The 18,624-nt window shown below is 43.1% G+C and overlaps 1 long non-coding RNA gene across 4 annotated transcripts; it reads left to right on the top strand.

Moving 5' to 3' along the window:
• Positions 1-300: 300 nt before the first annotated feature.
• On the top strand, positions 301-4,586 carry LOC125525685. 4 transcript variants are annotated; one of them, XR_007291392.1, is made up of 4 exons: positions 301-715; positions 861-955; positions 3,826-3,902; positions 4,273-4,586. It is a non-coding gene; the product is annotated as an uncharacterized LOC125525685 (long non-coding RNA). The 4 variants fall into 4 exon arrangements; XR_007291393.1 differs by having other exon boundaries at positions 301-754; XR_007291391.1 differs by having other exon boundaries at positions 301-955.
• The last annotated feature ends 14,038 nt before the right edge of the window (positions 4,587-18,624 follow it).

Below are 18,624 nucleotides of genomic sequence, written 5' to 3'. Positions count from 1 at the left end.
GGCAAACCATCTGCCGGGGATTTTGTTATTGCCGGTAGAATTGCATAACGGCGGAGAAACTGCCGGTAGAAGTTAATGAGCAAGGGCATGCGCACTGCCAGTAATAATGTCCACATCTTAGGTCATAAAAACTGCCGGGAGAACTGAACTACGGCCCACTATCTACCGGGCCTGCATGTGGCGCGATCCCAAAATAATATTTGGCCCAAATGCATGCTGGCGCGGGAGAGCGTGCGACATTTCGACTCAAAAGAATTACAGCCACCGCTCAAAAAAAAAGAAGAAGATTTAGAGCCACCACACGACCTGTTCTCCCCCCAAATCGAACCCTCCCTAGACCTCCTCCTTGACCGCCGCCGCCGCCCCCTCTGCCATTGACCACGCCCTTCACCAGCACCCCTTTGGTTGACCTGTGCGACCCCATCGGGATCTATGGCGGCGGGGCTTGGATCTCGGCGTCGCCTCCCTCGATACGCCCGCGACGTCGTCGTCGCCTCCCTCCCTTGGAGACCACCACCAGAACTGGTCAACGATGCCGGTCGCCTCCATCTCTTCTTTATGGTCCATCATGCCGACGAGCATAGGTGGACTCCCCACCACAGCTTCCTCCCCGCCAACGGTGAGCGTGGTGTCCCATCTCTACTATGCTGGTACAATACTTTCCTCAGATCCGTCTTGGTGGAAACCCGATGCAAGCGAGATCTTCCTTACCAAGGTTGTTAATCGTTTCTTCTCTGCTCGATGAGAACTCATGGTGCGCATTGTCTAGTTGTCCGTATGAAGGCAGATTTCCCCTTCCACCGAGTTACTACTGAGCGTGTTCCTTATTGTTTTTTCCTTTTCCTACCAAATTGATGCAGGTGCTATTAGTGAAAGGATTGGAGAGTGGTTCTAGCGGTGGTTGGTTTGTTTGAGGAATTCCTAGTGCTCGTGATTTGTAAAGGGTTTCAGCCAGGTTAGTGTATATTTCATTTTGTTATCTTAATATGCAAGTATATGTGCCTATTTCATTTGCTTGTATCCATCCTTTTTAGTACATGGATCGGTCTTTATTTATTCAGGTTCAGACATTGCGCAACTGAAGACAGCGTATACTAGTCGAAGGCACGATCTATGCACGTGTTCTTCACTCACTCATCCGTTTATTTGAGCAACATTTATTTTCAAATGGGAGTAGTATGTATGACATTGAGTGTTAAATCCCGTCCAGAGGATTGGCAAGTTGCTGCTTCGAAACTTGGTAGATACAAACGATTAGTGCTCTATACAAGCTAGTTGTTTACGGAGTAGAAGGAAGGTTACTCTAGTCATCATTGTTTCCCGATCATAGCCACAAAAGATCTTGAATAGCATATTTCACCAGTGGGCCCATTTGGAGCTGTCAGGATTCCAGAAAGGTCCTGGAGTCGTTTTGGCGCCTGCCCATACATAGCGAATCTAAGAAATGTCAACCATTAGATCTCTTGGGCAAGGTACTGATGAACGGTGGATATTCATTTTATAGAAGCAAGGTACTGCTAATCCAAATTCAAAAAATTGTTTACTATAGTAGTAGGGAAATGTAGCGCTCTATAAATTTTTGGTGCCTCCATCTGAAAGAGATAAATTTATAGACATGAGTGTGGATTTGATATTAAAAATTTCTCTACAAAAGTACCTACTTTCCTGCCCTGATTTACCATCTAGCTAATTGTTTCATAGGAGTTTAATACCGAGGTAACATTTTTTCTCTCAAACTTGTGCTTGAATGTACCAATGAAGATGCTCTTCACAACTCTAATTCTTGGTGCCAATGGGTATTCTTCCATTTACAATGATTAAGTGCTCTTTGTGCTAATTCTTGATGTAAAAGAAAACGAACTTTAACTAATGAACATGTAGTTGGAATGAGCAAGTACCCTTGTTTATCTCCACTGGTCGATTGATGTGAGATCATTTAGTTCACTCGTCATCATGCACATATACTTGTACATGTAAGAAAATCAATCAGATAGAGAATCTCTTTCTGCCTCTTCTCTGTTTGCTACAAATATAGACTAAAAGTGGAGTACTGCTTCTAGAGTTTAAAGATTTGAGCTTGCAAAAGTGTTAGTTCTCTGATATGAAGTTTATTATTTATGTTCTGTGAAAGTTGTCGTCTGAATATGATTTACCCATATATTATATAAAGAACAAGTCCACATAGGTACCAAAAATTATGCTTAAACTTCCATGCCATCTAATAGATAATAGTTTTTGTATACTTTTAAACTTCGCAAGCATTGCAGTAACTTTATTGTCACAAGAAATTAGATATTTTGAGAAGCTTCTACAAGATCTTGATATCATTTGTGTTCTATCGCTTGATCCTGTGCTTGAGAAGGTGCTTCCCTAAATTGCACAACTCCGAAAACTTGTACGTGATTTGATTTTCTTCTGGTGGTCACACTTACATCCTTCAAGGATCATCCTTATCAGTTATTACAGTAAATATGTCGATTTAGCGTTGTAATTGCTATTTGCACTATTAGGAGTATCTCCTAGAAAAAAATCTTCTACAGACCAACGTGACTAATGTAGGTGTGTTGTGTTAGATATAGATTTGGTTATGAGTTACTGCTTTTGTGGTCATGGGGAAATTAATCATTCCAGGATCTCAACATTGTAGTATTTTGCGCAAATTTGTGAAGTTAAACATCTTAGTGTCATGGCTCAGGACTAAATTTTCTTGAGTTCTCACATCAAAACTTGAAATGTGAAAATCAAACTACTTTTGCTTACTTGATTCTTTTGAGCGTGCATATGAAACAATGGTTATCTATGTTGCTTGCCTGTGCTATCAGCTACTGTGATCTATCTTTCATACTTACATACACATTATGCTTGGACATGTGTTGTTTGTGCGAAAGGAAACATCTACTCCCTCTATTCCTAAATATAAGTCTTTTTAGTGGTTTCAAATGGACTACCACATACGGATGTATATAGACATATTTTAGAGTGTAGATTCACTCATTTTGCTCTGTACGTAGTCACTTGTTGAAATCACTAGAAAGACCTATATTTAGGAACGGGGGGAGTAGTATTTTGTAATGCTTGAACTCAGGGTAGTCACTACTTAAATATTTCTCCATTTAATCGAGTAAGAACAGTTCTTCAAAACATATTATCGTTTTGATCTTCAGACGTCTTGATAGGAAGCACCAGGGAATGTTTGCAGTTTCAATTTATATTGTACATAAAGGATTGTAGATATGCTCTCGGCCAGTGAAAACTTTTAAATGATCTATGCACTATGGCAGTGCCGCGGTGGATACTTCTAAATGACTGCACACATGTTTTTTAAGTCTTATCAGTATAGGGAGTTCAATAATCTTTTGGCGCTAAACAAGTGGATGCTACAACGGAATGCTACTTCCTCCGTCCCATAATGTAAGACGTTTTTTGACACTAGTCTAGTGTCAAAAAATGTCTTACATTATGGGACGGAGGGAGTAAATCAGTAAAACACTGTAGGAGTTTTACAAGCAAGCTTTGGGTAAAAAGATTTTTGTATTGTGCTGTTTATTCCCATTGGTCGATCGATGTGACATCATTTAGTCAACTGTCATCATGCACATATACTGTTACATGGAAGAAAAATAACTAGCTAGAGAACTTATTTATGTCTCCTTTCATTTTGCTGCTAAGACAGACTGAAAGTGGAGTACTCTTCTAGAGTTTAATTTTTTTTACATGCTACTTTTATAAGGTTGGGGTCTTTATTCTAGTTTTTACTCAATAAGTTACTGTTTCTTAAGAATAACATGAAGCATGGATTCTTATATGTTCCATGTATTATGTCAGGGCAAGTAATTATCAGCTGAGAAAAGGCTACAACATGCTAGGAGGAGAAGATTGAATGGAGGCAGAGAGAACACTTGGTAAGTCATATATCCAACCTGAACTTATATACTCTTTTATTATTTTTGTTCTAGTATGAGTCCAAAAATATGGTTTGACAAACGGGGGTGACATTCTGTACACACGTGCGCATCTACCATTCATGCTTGTGAAGCATTTAAAAAAATGAATATGGCCAAATTTGGGTTCCAAGTTTTGCCATGCTGTCATGACATCGTATTAGTTTGCCCCCTTCAACATGTAAAACTATGAACCTGACCATATTTTATTTGGAACATTTAGATGATGTGTCAAAAGAAAAACAAAAGGCAACAATGAGAAAGAAAACAAACGGCAATCTACTTACATCTGACGTGTAAATTCTAATGTGCCAAAAATTTCTCTTTCCAGGAAATAGAATGGAAAAAGGAAGAGGAGACAATGCTGAAGCACAAGAGCGAGAGGCTAGCGGAAGTTAAAGCAATAAACTATAAGCATTTTGAATGATTAGGGCCTCGCGTTGTTCGGAACATCACAGCCATGGGGAAAGCTAATTTTTGTTGCTAGTTTAGCATAGAGGCCATTATATGCTCATTTTGCCCATGTGTCGCATCCAAAACATATGTAATTTTCCTTTTGTTGCACAACACCCTTATATATGGGCGTTTCTAGAAACCTATGTATTTGGTCGTTAATTTTATTCAATGAAGTTAAGTTTTACTATGAGGCCCATATGTGAATTATGAAATTGTGTCATTCGTTTTGATTGCCTGGACAAAATGAATGCATATTAAATTAGCGATTTGTGGCCCAGATCAATTTGCTTTTGCTAGTGAAATCAACGTGATGGCATATTAACTGCCGGGTAAACAAGCTTGTGCCGGCAATTACATTGCTGTAACTGTAGTTTATATGCCATGGACAATCTACTGGGAGAAAATAAACTGCTGGCAAATAAATGTGTGGGGGCAGTAAAACTGCCGGGAGAAGTTTATCTGCCGGGAGAAGTAATTCCCGGCAGCCGTTCTCGTGGCAGTTCTATCTGCCGGGAGAATTTCTCTCCCGGCAGTTTATCTGCCCCCTTAAGTGGTTTTTTCCCCGCAGATTACATGCCATTTGATTGGTGTTGTGGTGTAGTGTCTCCCCCACTTCACCCTTGCCATTTTATTCGCCCTCTTTTTTCGTTTGTCTCTTTTCGCTTGCTTCTTGTGTGTTTGTGTGTTGGATTGTTTATCACAATGGCTCAAGATAATACTAAATTGTGTGACTTTTCCAATACCAACAACAATGATTTTCTTAGCACTCTGATTGCTCCTCTTACCGATGCTGAATCTTGTGTAATTAATGCTGCTTTGTTGAATCTTGTCATGAAAGATCAATTCTCTGGCCTTCCAAGTGAAGATGCTGCTACCCATCTAAACAACTTTGTTGATTTGTGTGATATCCAAAAGAAGGAAGACGTGGATAATGATATTGTTAAATTGAAGCTATTTCTGTTTTCTCTTAGAGATCGTGCTAAAACTTGGTTCTCTTCTTTGCCTAAAAATAGTATTGATTCATGGAATAAGTGCAAAGATGCTTTTATCTCTAAGTATTTTCCTCCCGCTAAGATCATATCTCTTAGAAATGATATTATGAATTTTGAGCAACTATATCATGAACATGTTGCACAATATTGGGAGAGGATAAAATTAATGATTCGTAATTGCCCTACTCATGGTTTGAATTTATGGATGATCATACAAAATTTCTATGCCGGATTGAATTTTGCTTCTAGAAATCTTTTAGATTCGGCCGCGGGAGGCACATTTATGGAAATCACCTTAGGAGAAGCTACTAAACTCCTAGATAATATTATGGTTAATTATTCTCAATGGCACACCGAAAGATCTACTAGTAAAAAAGTTCATGCGATAGAACAGATTAATGTTTTGAGTGGAAAGATGGATGAACATATGAAATTGTTTAATAATAAGAGTGCTCCTATTGATCCTAGTGATATGCCTTTGTCTACTTTGATTGAGAATAATAATGAATCTATGGATGTGAATTTTGTTGGTAGGAACAATTTTGGTAATAACGCGTATAGAGGTAATTTTAATCCTAGGCCGTTTCCTAGTAATTCCTCTAATAATTATGGTAATTCCTACAACAACTCTTATGGAAATTATAATAAGATGCTCTCTGATTTTGAGACTAGTGTTAAAGAATTTATTAATTCGCAAAAGACTTTCAATTCTTTGCTTGAAGAAAATTGCCTAAGATTGATGAGTTGGCTAGGAACGTGGATAGAATTTCTCTTGATGTTGATTCTTTGAAACTTTGATCTATTCCACCTAATAATGGTATCGATGAGTCTCTCAAAGCCATGAGAATTTCCATTGATGAGTGCAAAGAAAGAACCGCTAGGATGCGTGCTAAAAAAAGATTGCTTTATGAAAGTGTGTTCTTCTAGTTTCCATGATAATAATGATGAAGATCTAAAAGTGATTGATGTGTCTCCTATTAAATCTTTGTTTTGCAATATGAATCTTAATAATGATGGGACTGGAGATGAGTCAACTTTAGTTATAAGGTGTCCCAATGATTCGGAGTTTTTAGATCTTGATGCTAAAATTACTAAAAGTGGGATTGAAGAGGTCAAAACTTTAGATAGCAATGAACCCACTATTTTGGATTTCAAGGAATTTAATTATGATAATTGTTTTTGATAGATTGTATTTCCTTGTTGCAATCCGTGCTAAATTCTCCTCATGTTTATAGTCAAAATAAAGCTTTTACCAAACATATCGTTGATGCTTTAATGCAATCTTATGAAGAAAAGCTTGAATCAGAAGTTTCTATCCCTAGAAAACTTTATGATGAGTGGGAACCTACTATTAAAATTAAGATTAAAGATCATGAGTGTTATGCTTTGTGTGATTTGGGTGCTAGTGTTTCCATGATTCCAAAAACTTTGTGTGATGTGTTAGGTTTCCATGAATTTGATGATTTCTCCTTGAACATGCATCTTGCGGATTCCACCATTAAGATAACTATGGGAAGGATTAATGATGTTCTTATTGTTGCAAATAGTAATTATGTGCCAGTAGATTTCATTGTTCTTGATATAGATTGCAAACCTACATGTCATATTATTCTTCATAGACCTTTCCTTAAAACGATTGGTGCAATTATTGATATGGAAGAAGGAAATATTAGATTCCAATTTATGTTAAGGAAAGGCATGGAACACTTTCCTATAAAGAAAATTAAATTACCTTATGAATCTATTATGAGAGCCACTTACGGATTGCATACCAAAGATGACAATACCTAGATCTATTCTTGCTTTTATGCCTAGCTAGGGGCGTTAAACGATAGCGCTTGTTGGGAGGCAACCCAATTTTATTTTTTTCCTTGATTTTTGTTCCTGTTTAGTAATAAATGATTTGTCTAGCCTCTATTATGATTGATTTTTTTATCTTTTAATTAGTGTTTGTGCCAAGTAGAACCTTTGGGAAGACTTGGGGAAAGTCTTTGCGATCTTGCTGTAAAAAAAACAGAAACTTTAGCGCTCACGAGATTGGCTCCAATTTTTCACTGGAGAGTGCTATTTAGTTGATTCTTTTTTAATATTATTAATATATAAATTAATCACGTCCAGAAATTTATTTTAGAATTTTTGGGGTTCCATAGGTATATGTTTGATACAGATTACTATAGACTGTTCTGTTTTTGACAGATTCTGTTTTTCGTGTGTTGTTTGCTTATTTTGATGAATCTATGGCTAGTATCGGAGGGTATGAACCATAGAGAAGTTGTAATACAGTAGGTTTAACACAAATATAAATAAATAATGATTTAATTACAGTACCTTTAAGTGGTGGTTTGTTTTCTTATACTACCGGAGCTCATGAGATTTTCTGTTGAGTTTTGTGTTGTGAAGATTTCAAGTTTTGGGTAAAGATTTGATGGATTTTGGAATAAGGAGTGGAAAGAGCGTAAGCTTGGGGATGCCCAAGGCACCCCAAGGTAAAATTCAAGGACAACCAAAAGCCTAAGCTTGGGGATGCCCCGGAAGGCATCCCCTCTTTTGTCTTCGTCCATCGGTAACTTTACTTGATGTTATATTTTTATTCACCACATGATATGTGTTTTGCTTGGAGCGTCTTATATGATTTGAATCTTTTCTTTTTATTTTACCACAATCATCCTTGCTGTACACACCTTTTGGGAGAGACACATATGAATTGGAATTTATTAGAATACTCTATGTGCTTCACTTATATCTTTTGAGCTAGATAATTTTGCTCTAGTACTTCACTTATATCTTTTAGAGCATGGTGGTGGTTTTATTGTATAGAAATTATTGATCTCTCATGCTTCACTTATATTATTTTGAGAGTCCTTTAGAACAGCATGGTAATTTTCTTTGATTATAAAATTAGTCCTAATATGATAGGCATCCAAGATGGGTATAATAAAAACTTTCATAAAAGTGCATTGAATACTATGAGAAGTTTGATTCTTTATAATTGTTTTGAGATATGGAGATGGTGATATTAGAGTCATGCTAGTTGAGTAGTTGTGAATTTGAGAGATACTTGTGTTGAAGTTTGTGATTCCCGTAGCATGCACATATGGTGAACCGTTATGTGATGAAGTCGGAGCATGATTTATTTATTGATTGTCTTCCTTATGAGTGGCGGTCGGGGACGAGCGATGGTCTTTTCCTACCAATCTACACCCCTAGGAGAATGCGTGTAGTACTTTGTTTTGATAACTAATGGATTTTTGCAATAAGCATGTGAGTTCTTTATGTCTAATGTTGAGTCCATGGATTATACGCACTCTCACCCTTCCACCATTGCTAGCCTCTCTAATACCGCGCACCTTTCGCGGTATCACACATCCACCATATACCTTCCTCAAAACAGCCACCATACCTACCTATTATGGCATTTCCATAGCCATTCCGAGATATATTTCCATGCAACTTACCATCGTTCCGTTTCTTATGACACACTTTGATACGTCTCCAACGTATCTATAATTTTTTATTGTTCCATGCTATTATATTATCAACCTTGGATGTTTTATATGCATTTATATGTTATTTTTTATGATTTTTGGGACTAACTTATTAACCTAGAGCCTAGTGCCAGTTTATGTTTTTTCCTTGTTTTTGAGTATCGCAGAAAAGGAAAACCAAACGGAGTCCAATTGACCTGAAACTTCACGGAACTTATTTTTGGACCAGAAGAAGCCCACGGAGCATCGGAGATGGACCGGAAGAGTCATGGGCTGCCCACGAGGGTGGGGGCGCGCCCACCCCCCTGGGCGCGTCCCCTGCCTCATGGACAGCCCGGAGACCCCCTGACTTGTTCCCGACACCAATACCTCTCATATATACCCAAAACTTCTAGAAAGAAACCTAGATCGGGAGTTCCGCCGCCGAAAGCCTCTGTAGCCACCGAAAACCAATCTAGACCTGTTCCGGCACCCTGCCGAAGGGGGAATCTCTCTCCGGTGGCCATCTTCATCATCCCGGCGCTCTCCATGACGAGGAGGGAGTAGTTCACCCTCGGGGCTGAGGGTATGTACCAGTAGCTATGTGTTTGATCTCTCTCTCTCTCTTGTGTTCTTGAGGTGGTACGGTCTTGATGTATCGCGAGCTTTGCTATTATAGTTGGATCTTATGATGTTTCTCCCCCTCTACTCTCTTGTAATGGATTGAGTTTTCCCTTTGAAGTTATCTTATCAGATTGAGTCTTTAAGGATTTAAGAACATTTGATGTATGTCTTGCACGTGCTTATCTGTGGTGACAATGGGATATCACGTGATCTACTTGATGTATGTTTTGGTGATCAAATTGCGGGTTCCATGACCTTGGGAATCTATGCATAGGGGTTGGCACATGTTTTCGTCTTGACTCTCCGGTAGAAACTTTGGGGCACTCTTTGAAGTTCTTTGTGTTGGTTGAATAGATGAATCTGAGATTGTGTGATGCATATCATATAATCATACCCGCGGATACTTGAGATTACATTGGAGTATCTAGGTGACATTAGGGTTTTGGTTGATTTGTGTCTTAAGGTGTTATTCTAGTACGAACTCTAGGATAGATTGAACGGAAAGAATAGCTTCGTTTTATTTTACTACAGACTCTTGAATAGATCGATCAGAAAGGATAACTTTGAGGTTGTTTCGTACCCTACAATAATCTCCTCGTTTCTTATCCGCTACTAGTGACTTTGGAGTGACTCTTTGTTGCATGTTGAGGGATAGTTATATGATCCAATTATGTTATTATTGTTGAGAGAACTTGCACTAGTGAAAGTATGAACCCTAGGCCTTGTTTCCTAGCATTGCAATACCGTTCGTGCTCACTTTTATCATTAGTTACCTTGTTGTTTTTATATTTTTCAGATTTCAAAAACCTATATCTACCATCCATATTGCAGTTCTATCACCATCTCTTCGCCGAACTAGTGCACCTATACAATTTACCATTGTATTGGGTGTGTTGGGGACACAAGAGACTCTTTGTTATTTGGTTGCAGGGTTGTTTGAGAGAGACCATCTTCAACCTACGCCTCCCACGGATTGATAAACCTTAGGTCATCCACTTGATAGAAATTTTCTACTATCCTACAAACCTCTGCACTTGGAGGCCCAACAATGTCTACAAGAAAAAGGTTGTGTAGTAGACATCAAGCTCTTTTCTGGCGCCGTTGCCGGGGAGGTGAGTGCTTGAAGGTATATCTTTAGATCTTGCAATAGAATCTTTTAGTTTCTTGTTTTAACACTAGTTTAGTCTATAAAATAAAACCAAAAATATGGAATTAAGGTTGCCTCATATGCTTCATCTTTTTAATATCTTCCGTGAAAATAAGGATTCCGATAATTGTGCTCAAGTGCTAGAAGAAGAATGCATTAGAATGTTTGGCACTAAATATTTGAATGATTAGAATGATTGCAATGTTGTTATTATGAATTCTTTGAATACCCATGATGCTAATGATATGCAAAGCCACAAGCTTGGGGATGCTATGTTTGATGAAGATGATATGTTTAGTCCCCCAAGTTTTGATGAGAAAATTTCTTATGATGAAAGCATGCCTCTTATTTATGATGATTATATTGATGAAAGAGGGTTTGGAAGAGAGTCAACTTTAGGAATTAATGATCCCACTATTTTGGAAGATGTTGAATCTTATGGTGATAATTATGAAAGTGGATTTGGAGAGGTCATGACTTTATTTAGTGATGATTCCACTATTTCGAAAGAGGTTCCAATTGGTTATGACAATAAAGTTGCTATCTATGATGATTATCGTGATGACATGTTTGCTATAAATATTAATGATAACCATGAAACTTGTCATCATGATTTTAGTTTTCAATTGGATTATGCCTCACATGATAGTTATTTTGTTGAGTTTGCTCCCACTTCTATTAATGAGAAGAATTCTGCTTATGTGGAGAGTAATAAAATTTCTATGCTTGTAGATCATGAAAAGGATGCTTTATGTGATGGTTATATTGTTGAATTCATTCATTATGCTACTGAAAATTATTATGAGGGAGGAATATATGCTTGTAGGAATAGCAATAATATCAAGTTTCCTCTCTATGTGCCTATAGTTTTAAAAGTTATGCTTGTAGCCTTCCTATGCTAGTTGATTATTGTTCTCATAAGTTGTTTGCTCACAAAATCCCTATGCATAGGAAGTGGGTTAGACTTAAATGTGCTAATAATATTCTTCATTATTCTCTCTTTATGTTTCAATTCTTATCTTTTATGTGAGCATCATTGAAATCATCATGCCTAGCTAGGGGCGTTAAACGATAGCGCTTGTTGGGAGGCAACCCAATTTTTTTGTTATTTGCTTTTTGCTCCTGTTTAGTAATAAATAATTCATCTAGCATTTGTTATGGTTGTGTTTTTTGTATTTTAATTAGTGTTTGTGCCAAGTAGAACCTTTGGGAAGACTTGGGGAAAGTCTTTGTGATCTTGCTGTAAAAAACAGAAACTTTAGCGCTCACGAGATTAGCTACAACTTTTTGATGGAGCGTGATATTTAGTTGATTCTTTTTTCATATGATTAATATATAAATTTCTCACGTCCAGAAATTTATTTAAGAATTTTTTGGGTTCAGAAGTATACGTTTGATACAGATTACTACAGACTGTTCTATTTTTGACAGATTCTGTTTTCTATGTGTTGTTTCCTTATTTTGATGAATCTATGAGTAGTATCGGAGGGTATGAACCATAGAGTAGTTGGAATAAAGTAGATATTACACCAATATGAATTTAGAATGAGTTCAAAATAGTATCTAAGTGGTGATTTATTTTCTTATACTAACGGAGCTTACAAGTTTTCTATTAAGTTTTGTGTTGTGAAGTTTTCAAGTTTTGGGTAAAGATTCGATGGACTATGGAATAAGAAGTGGCAAGATCCTAATCTTGGGAATTCACAAGGCACCCCAAGGTAATATTCAAGGACAACCAAGAGCCTAAGGTTGGGGATTCCCCGGAAGTCATCCCCTCTTTCGTCTTCGTTCATCGGTAACTTTACTTGGAGCTATATTTTTATTCACCACATGACATGTGTTTTGCTTGGAGCATCATTTTATTTTATTTAGTTTTGCTTGATGTTTGAATAATATCCCAAGATCTGAAAGTATTCAATGTTAGAGAGTCTTCACATAGTTGCATAATTATTTGACTACTCATTGATCTTCACTTATAACTTTCGGAGTAGTTTGTTTTTGCTCTAGTGCTTCACTTATATCCTTTTAGAGCACGACGGTGGTTTTATTTTGAAGAAATAGATGAACTCTCATGCTTAACTTATATTATTTTGAGATTCCTAAACAACATGGTAATTTGCTTTGGTTATGAAGTTAGTCCTAATATGATGGTCATCCAAGATGGGTATAATAAAAACTATCATATAAAGTGCATTGAATACTATGTGAGGTTTGATTCCTTATGATTGTTTTGAGATATGAACATGATGATATTAGAGTAATGCTAGTTGAGTAGTTATTAATTTGAGAGATACTTGTGTTAAAGTTTGTGATTCCCGTAGCATGCACGTATGGTGAACCGTTATGTGATGAAGTTGGAGCATGGTTTATTTATTGATTATCTTCCTTATGAGTGGCGGCTGGGGACGAGCGATGGTCTTTTCCTACCAATATATCTCCTTAGGAGCATGCGCGTAGTACTTTGTTTCGATAACTAATAGATTTTTGCAATAAGTATGTGAGTTCTTTATGACTAATGTTGAGTCCATGGATTATATGCACTCTCACCCTTCCACCATTGCTAGTCTCTCTAATACCGTGCACCTTTCGCCGGTATCATACACCCACCTTATACCTTCCTCAAAACAGCCACCATACCTACCTATTATGGCATTTCCATAGCCATTCTGAGATATATTGTCATGCAACTTTCCACCGTTCCGTTTGTTATGACACGCTTCATCATTGTCATATTTCCATGCATGATCATGTAGTTGACATCGTATTTGTGGCAAAGCCACCGTTCATAATTCTTTCTTACATGCCACTCTTGATTCATTGCACATACCGGTACACTGCCGGAGGCATTCACATAGAGTTATATCTTGTTCTAAGTATCGAGCTGTAATTCTTGAGTTGTAAGTAAAAAGAAGTGTGATGATCATCATTATTAGAGCATTGTCCCAGTGAGGAAAGGATGATGGAGACTATGATTCCCCCATAAGTCGGGATGAGACTCCGGACGAAAAAAAGAGGCCATAAAAAAAGAGAAAGGCCCAAAAGAAACAAAAATAAATAAATAAATGAGAGAAAAAGAGAGAAGGGGAAATGCTACTATCCTTTTACCACACTTGTGCTTGAAAGTAGCACCATGATCTTCATGATAGAGAGTCTCCTATGTAGTCACTTTCATATACTAGTGGGAATATTTCATTATAGAACTTGTCTTGTATATTCCAATGATGGGCTTCCTCAAAATTGCCCTAGGTCTTCGTGAGCAAGCAAGTTGGATGCACACCCACTAGTTTCTTTTGTTGAGCTTTCATACACTTATAGCTCTAGTGCATCCATTGCATGGCAATCCCTACTCACTCACATTGATATCTATTGATGGGCATCTCCATAGCCCGTTGATACGCCTAGTTGATGTGAGACTATCTTCTCCTTTTGTCTTCTCCACAACCACCATTATATTCCACCTATACTGCTATGTCCATGGCTCACGCTCATGTATTGCGTGAAGATTGAAAATGTTTGAGAACATCAAAAGTATGAAACAATTTCTTGGCTTGTCATCGGGGTTGTGCAGGATTTAATATTTTGTGTGATGAAGATAGATCATAGCCAGACTATATGATTTTGTAGGGATAGCTTTCTTTGGCCATGTTATTTTGATAAGACATAATTTTTTGGTTAGTATGCTTGAAGTATTATTATTTTTATGTCAATATTAAACTTTTGTCTTGAATCCTATGGATCTGAATATTCTTGCCACATAAAGAAGATTACATTGATGAATATGTTAGGTAGCATTCCACATCGAAAATTCTATTTTTATCATTTACCTTGTCGGGGGTTGGGTGCGACATATGCCAAAGGATGGATTATCATGGTGGGGGCGAGTAGAATGTCGCCGGTGCCCGGAAGCGGGATGAGGTGTAGACACGAACGTCGGCGTACTTTACCTAGGTTCGGGGCTCTCCGAGGAGATAACACCCCTAGTCCTGCTCTGCGGGGTCTTCGCATGATCACTAAGGCTCAAGTGAATACAAAGGTGCTCCTAGAGCTATTTGCTAGAGGTAGGAGAAGGCAGGGCTAGCTCTCTCCTTCCTATCTGTCCTGGTCTAGTTTCCTCAGTTCGGAACCCTTTGCATGGGTGCCCTAGGGGGTTTATATAGGCCTACCCCCCAGTGGTACAATGGTAATCCGGCTGGGCGCAGGGCCCAGCCGTCAGTCTCCTCGGCTGCCGACTCTCCGCCGACTGCTGGGGCCCGCCGACCGACGGGCCCCGCCGACTGGTCTGGTACGGAGCCGACAGGCCGTACCCGCCGTTTGCGGGTCACTCCGGCTGCTGATCACTATAGCCGCGCCTCTAATGACGCAGGCTTGGTCGGGGGGTCGTGGGTATAGGTCCGTCGCTCGATGGGCGATTACTGCAGCCACTCCCTGTCTCGTCTAGTTAAATGGTCAGTGGGACCCGAGGAAGGGCCAGGCCGACTCCTGGGGGCCGACTTCCCTCGGGTCCGACTGGTGGGATAACCGCCGTCTTCCGGTCTCTCACTGACTGGTGGGGCTCTCCATCCTTGGTCGTACAGACAGGCCATCATGGGAGCAGAACTCCGCCTGCCAGTGATGATGTCACGGAGGGCGTGGTAACAGTGCCACGCCGGGCGCAGATCTCCGCTGGTACGGTGCACTGTGGCCATGCCAGCCCCTGGAAAGGGGAGGGAATGGGCTGCACTGTAGCCATTCCCCGTCTCGTCCCCCTTGATGAGGGTATGGGCCCTGCTGGAGCCGCGGGCCGACTCCTCCCGGCCGACTTCTCTAGAAGTCGCCCGGCAGGAGTCGGCTTGTCTGGATCTCGCCTCCAAGACTCGGCCGCAGGTGGGCAGTCGGCTGTTTGTTCAGCCGGGCCCTAGAGGGCGGCTCTTCATCTTGTAGTCTTGAGGGGCGCAGTTGGCCCCGGTGTCTTTGAAAGTTCCTGGGCCTCGGGTTAGCCTACCCGTGGCCCATTACTCCGACAGTAGTCCCCGAAGCTGGTGAGGTGCCGCGGGTGACTGGTCGAGGAGCCTCAGCAGTTTCCTTTCCCTCGTGATGAGGCGGGGTCTCGTCCGTCTCCTGCCAGGCCGACTGGCAGGAGTCGGATTTGCCCGATCTGTCTTGCCCCAAATTTTTGACTGCCTCGGCGGGATTCAGGTGGCGTGCTTGCTATACTTCCAGGTTGCCGCCGCATCGGGCCTGCCACGTGACGACGAGCGGCCGGGCCAGTCCGTCCACCCACGCGCGCGACGGGACGCGCCTGCAGGCGGGGCCTGCCACGACCACACCTTGGCTCGCGAGCAGGTCCGCTGCGGCCGTGGTCGGCGGTTGAGGTTCCTGCGGAGGAACCGCGCGCAGTAACTTGCGTGATGAACGTGGGGGCGTGGGGTAGTGGGCGCAGTAAATCCCACGACCGCCCCCTCGGCTTCGCAGCCCATGGGGCTATAAGTAGCGGGGGAGGGGGAGCAGCAGAGCACGCGCGCCCCTCCTCCCCACTGCTTCCTCTTCTTCTTCCTCTCGTCGCCGCACCCCAAGCTACATCGAGCATCGCGGCGACCCGTTCCCGATGAGTTCTTCCTCCGCCGTTACGCCCCCCATGGTGCGCTCTGGCACCTGGGACGGCTCGGAGGTTCACGACGACCACATCAGCTTCCTCCGCAAGACACGTCGGCTGCCCGGCGAGGCTTATGTGGAGGTCTGCCTCGCGTCGAGGAGGGAAATCTTGCCGTCCCCAGAAGAGGGCGAGCGGGTCATCTTCTGCTCGCACTGCCTGCGCGGCCTTGGTCTGCCGGCGAGCGGCTTCTTCCGCTCCTTCCTCGAGTTCTATGGCCTCCAGCCGCACCACCTCACCCCCAACACAGTGGTGCCGCTGTCCGCCTTCGTCTCCTTGTGTGAAGGCTTCCTCGGCGTTCTCCGCACCATCGAGCTCTGGGGGGAGTTCTTCTACACCAAGCTCGGCACCCAAGCCGCAGGCGTGCCAGCCTAGTGCGACACATTCATCACGGTGCGGAGGTCGGGGGCTGACAATCCGTTTCCCTCCATCCCGCTGATAAAGTCGGTGAAGATGTGGCAGCGGTCGTACTTCTACGTGAAGAGCGTCTTCACGAAGGGCGACTGGGTCAACCTGCCGGCTTTCGAAGCCGGCCCGCCAACTGGAAGTCGGCCCAACTGGTCGTTCCGCGCCAATACGCTGACGCCTGCTGGAGCCGCCACTGTCGCGCGACTCCGGGCGTTGACGCAGTCGGAGGGCCTGACTGGGTCTGATCTGCTGGCCGCCTTCGTGGCACGCCGAGTGCTCCCGCTCTAAGGCCGCCCTCACATGATCTGTCAGATGAGCGGGCATCGGGACCCGAGTCGGATATGCACCAAGGAGATGCCTCACGAAGAGGTAGCCTACATGGTGAACTACCTCTCGAGCTGCGAGCTTACGGAGGAGTGGCGATTTGGCAAGGAGCCGTATTCACGCGCCAACCCTTCGCCCATGGTGAGTTATCTTTTCTTTCTCTTTTCTCTGACTCTTTGCTGCCGAGTCCGTCTTGTCCGGTATGACCCGTCGGCTTTTGAACAAAGCCCCCTCCTCCAGCCAGCAGCTGGCACCACTGGGTCGGCCCGTGAATTCCTCCCCGACCGGGCGGAGAGCGACATCGACGACCCTGACTTGGGGGCGGCGGCCCTGGAGGATGACACCGAGGGAGGCAGAGGTGAAGCAGGCGGCTCGAGGCTCGGAGCGAGCTTTGAGGACTGGCCTGATGACGACATGGGGGAAGTCGCCCCGCACTAGCAGCCAGGAGCCGGCCAGCCAGGCGCGAGCTCCTTCACTACGCTGGACGCCCAAGGCAGCGCGAAGAAACGCAGGGCCGCGCCGGGCCTGTTCGGTAGTCGGCCGAAGAAGCCCAAGGGCTCAGCCGCGGCGACAAAACGAGACGAGGCAGCCACGAAGGCTAACCGCTTTCGCAAGGAGGTGAAGAAGCTGCGGCTAGTCTCTGCGTAAGTACTAACTTCATCTTGCTCCTTCAATTTTTTCCTTTGACTATGTCTGAGTTTTTTTGTTGTCTGTTCCCCTTGATATAGGGCTCCCCTCTCTCTTGAGAAGACAGCCGCCGCCTCCATCGTGGGGTCGGCGGAGACTTCCGCCACCACCCGGCGGATCAACCTGGCCGCCGACCTCCGGGAGGCGAAGGAGCGGAACGCGCGGGAGGTGCGCGCAGAGCGGGAAGCCGCCCGCGTGTAGGAGGCGAAAGCCGACAAGGCGGAGGCCGCCGCCCTGAAGAAGCTGGCGGAAGCCGAGGCCGCCGACGTGGAGAAGAAGCATGCTGAAGAAGCCGCACACCGCCAGTCGGTGGTGTTCGTCGTCCCGCTGAACTCTGCGCCGCCACCGCCGGAGTTCAAGGCGCAGACCGGGGAAGCCGGCGGCGAGCACCCTATCATGGAGAGGGGCGGTGGTGACGTCGCCATGCCGGACATCCTCGTGCCCCCGCCACCTCCATCTATGGAGGCTCGAGATAAGCAGTCGGTCGACCCGCCAACACCACCATCCGAGAACGAGGTGGTGATGGGCCCGACTCCTGAGGCCCGCACACCCCTACGCCACCGGCTTGCGAAGGCGGCATCGGCACCGTGCCCGCTGGAAGTCGGCACCACGAGCTCCTCGATTCCGGACACCGAGGCGACCAGTGTCGCGCCCGCTGGATGGGTGCGGGGAGGCGGAACGGGCCCTCTGAACCAGGCGGTCTTGGATGTTCAAGCAAAACTCCAGGCCGAGGCCGATGCTCTTAATCTCTGCAACAAGGCTTTCCTAGTGGTGCGAGAGGCCATCCGGGTATACTTCTTGTTTCTTTGTTTTGATTTTTGTACTTCTTCGTGGGGGCGCGCTGGCGCACCCACTGGGTGTAGTCCCCGAGTTTCGGGCCGACTGCTAAGCAGGCGGCTCGGAACTCAAATTGGTGAGCTTCGAGTACTAAATATTTTTGCTTGTAGGATTA

The sequence above is a fragment of the Triticum urartu genome, chromosome 7 (assembly GCF_003073215.2).
Source record: "Triticum urartu cultivar G1812 chromosome 7, Tu2.1, whole genome shotgun sequence".
Taxonomy (NCBI): domain Eukaryota; kingdom Viridiplantae; phylum Streptophyta; class Magnoliopsida; order Poales; family Poaceae; genus Triticum; species Triticum urartu.
Note: the sequence above shows the minus strand (reverse complement) of the source record. Positions and strands in the feature narration are given on the sequence as shown.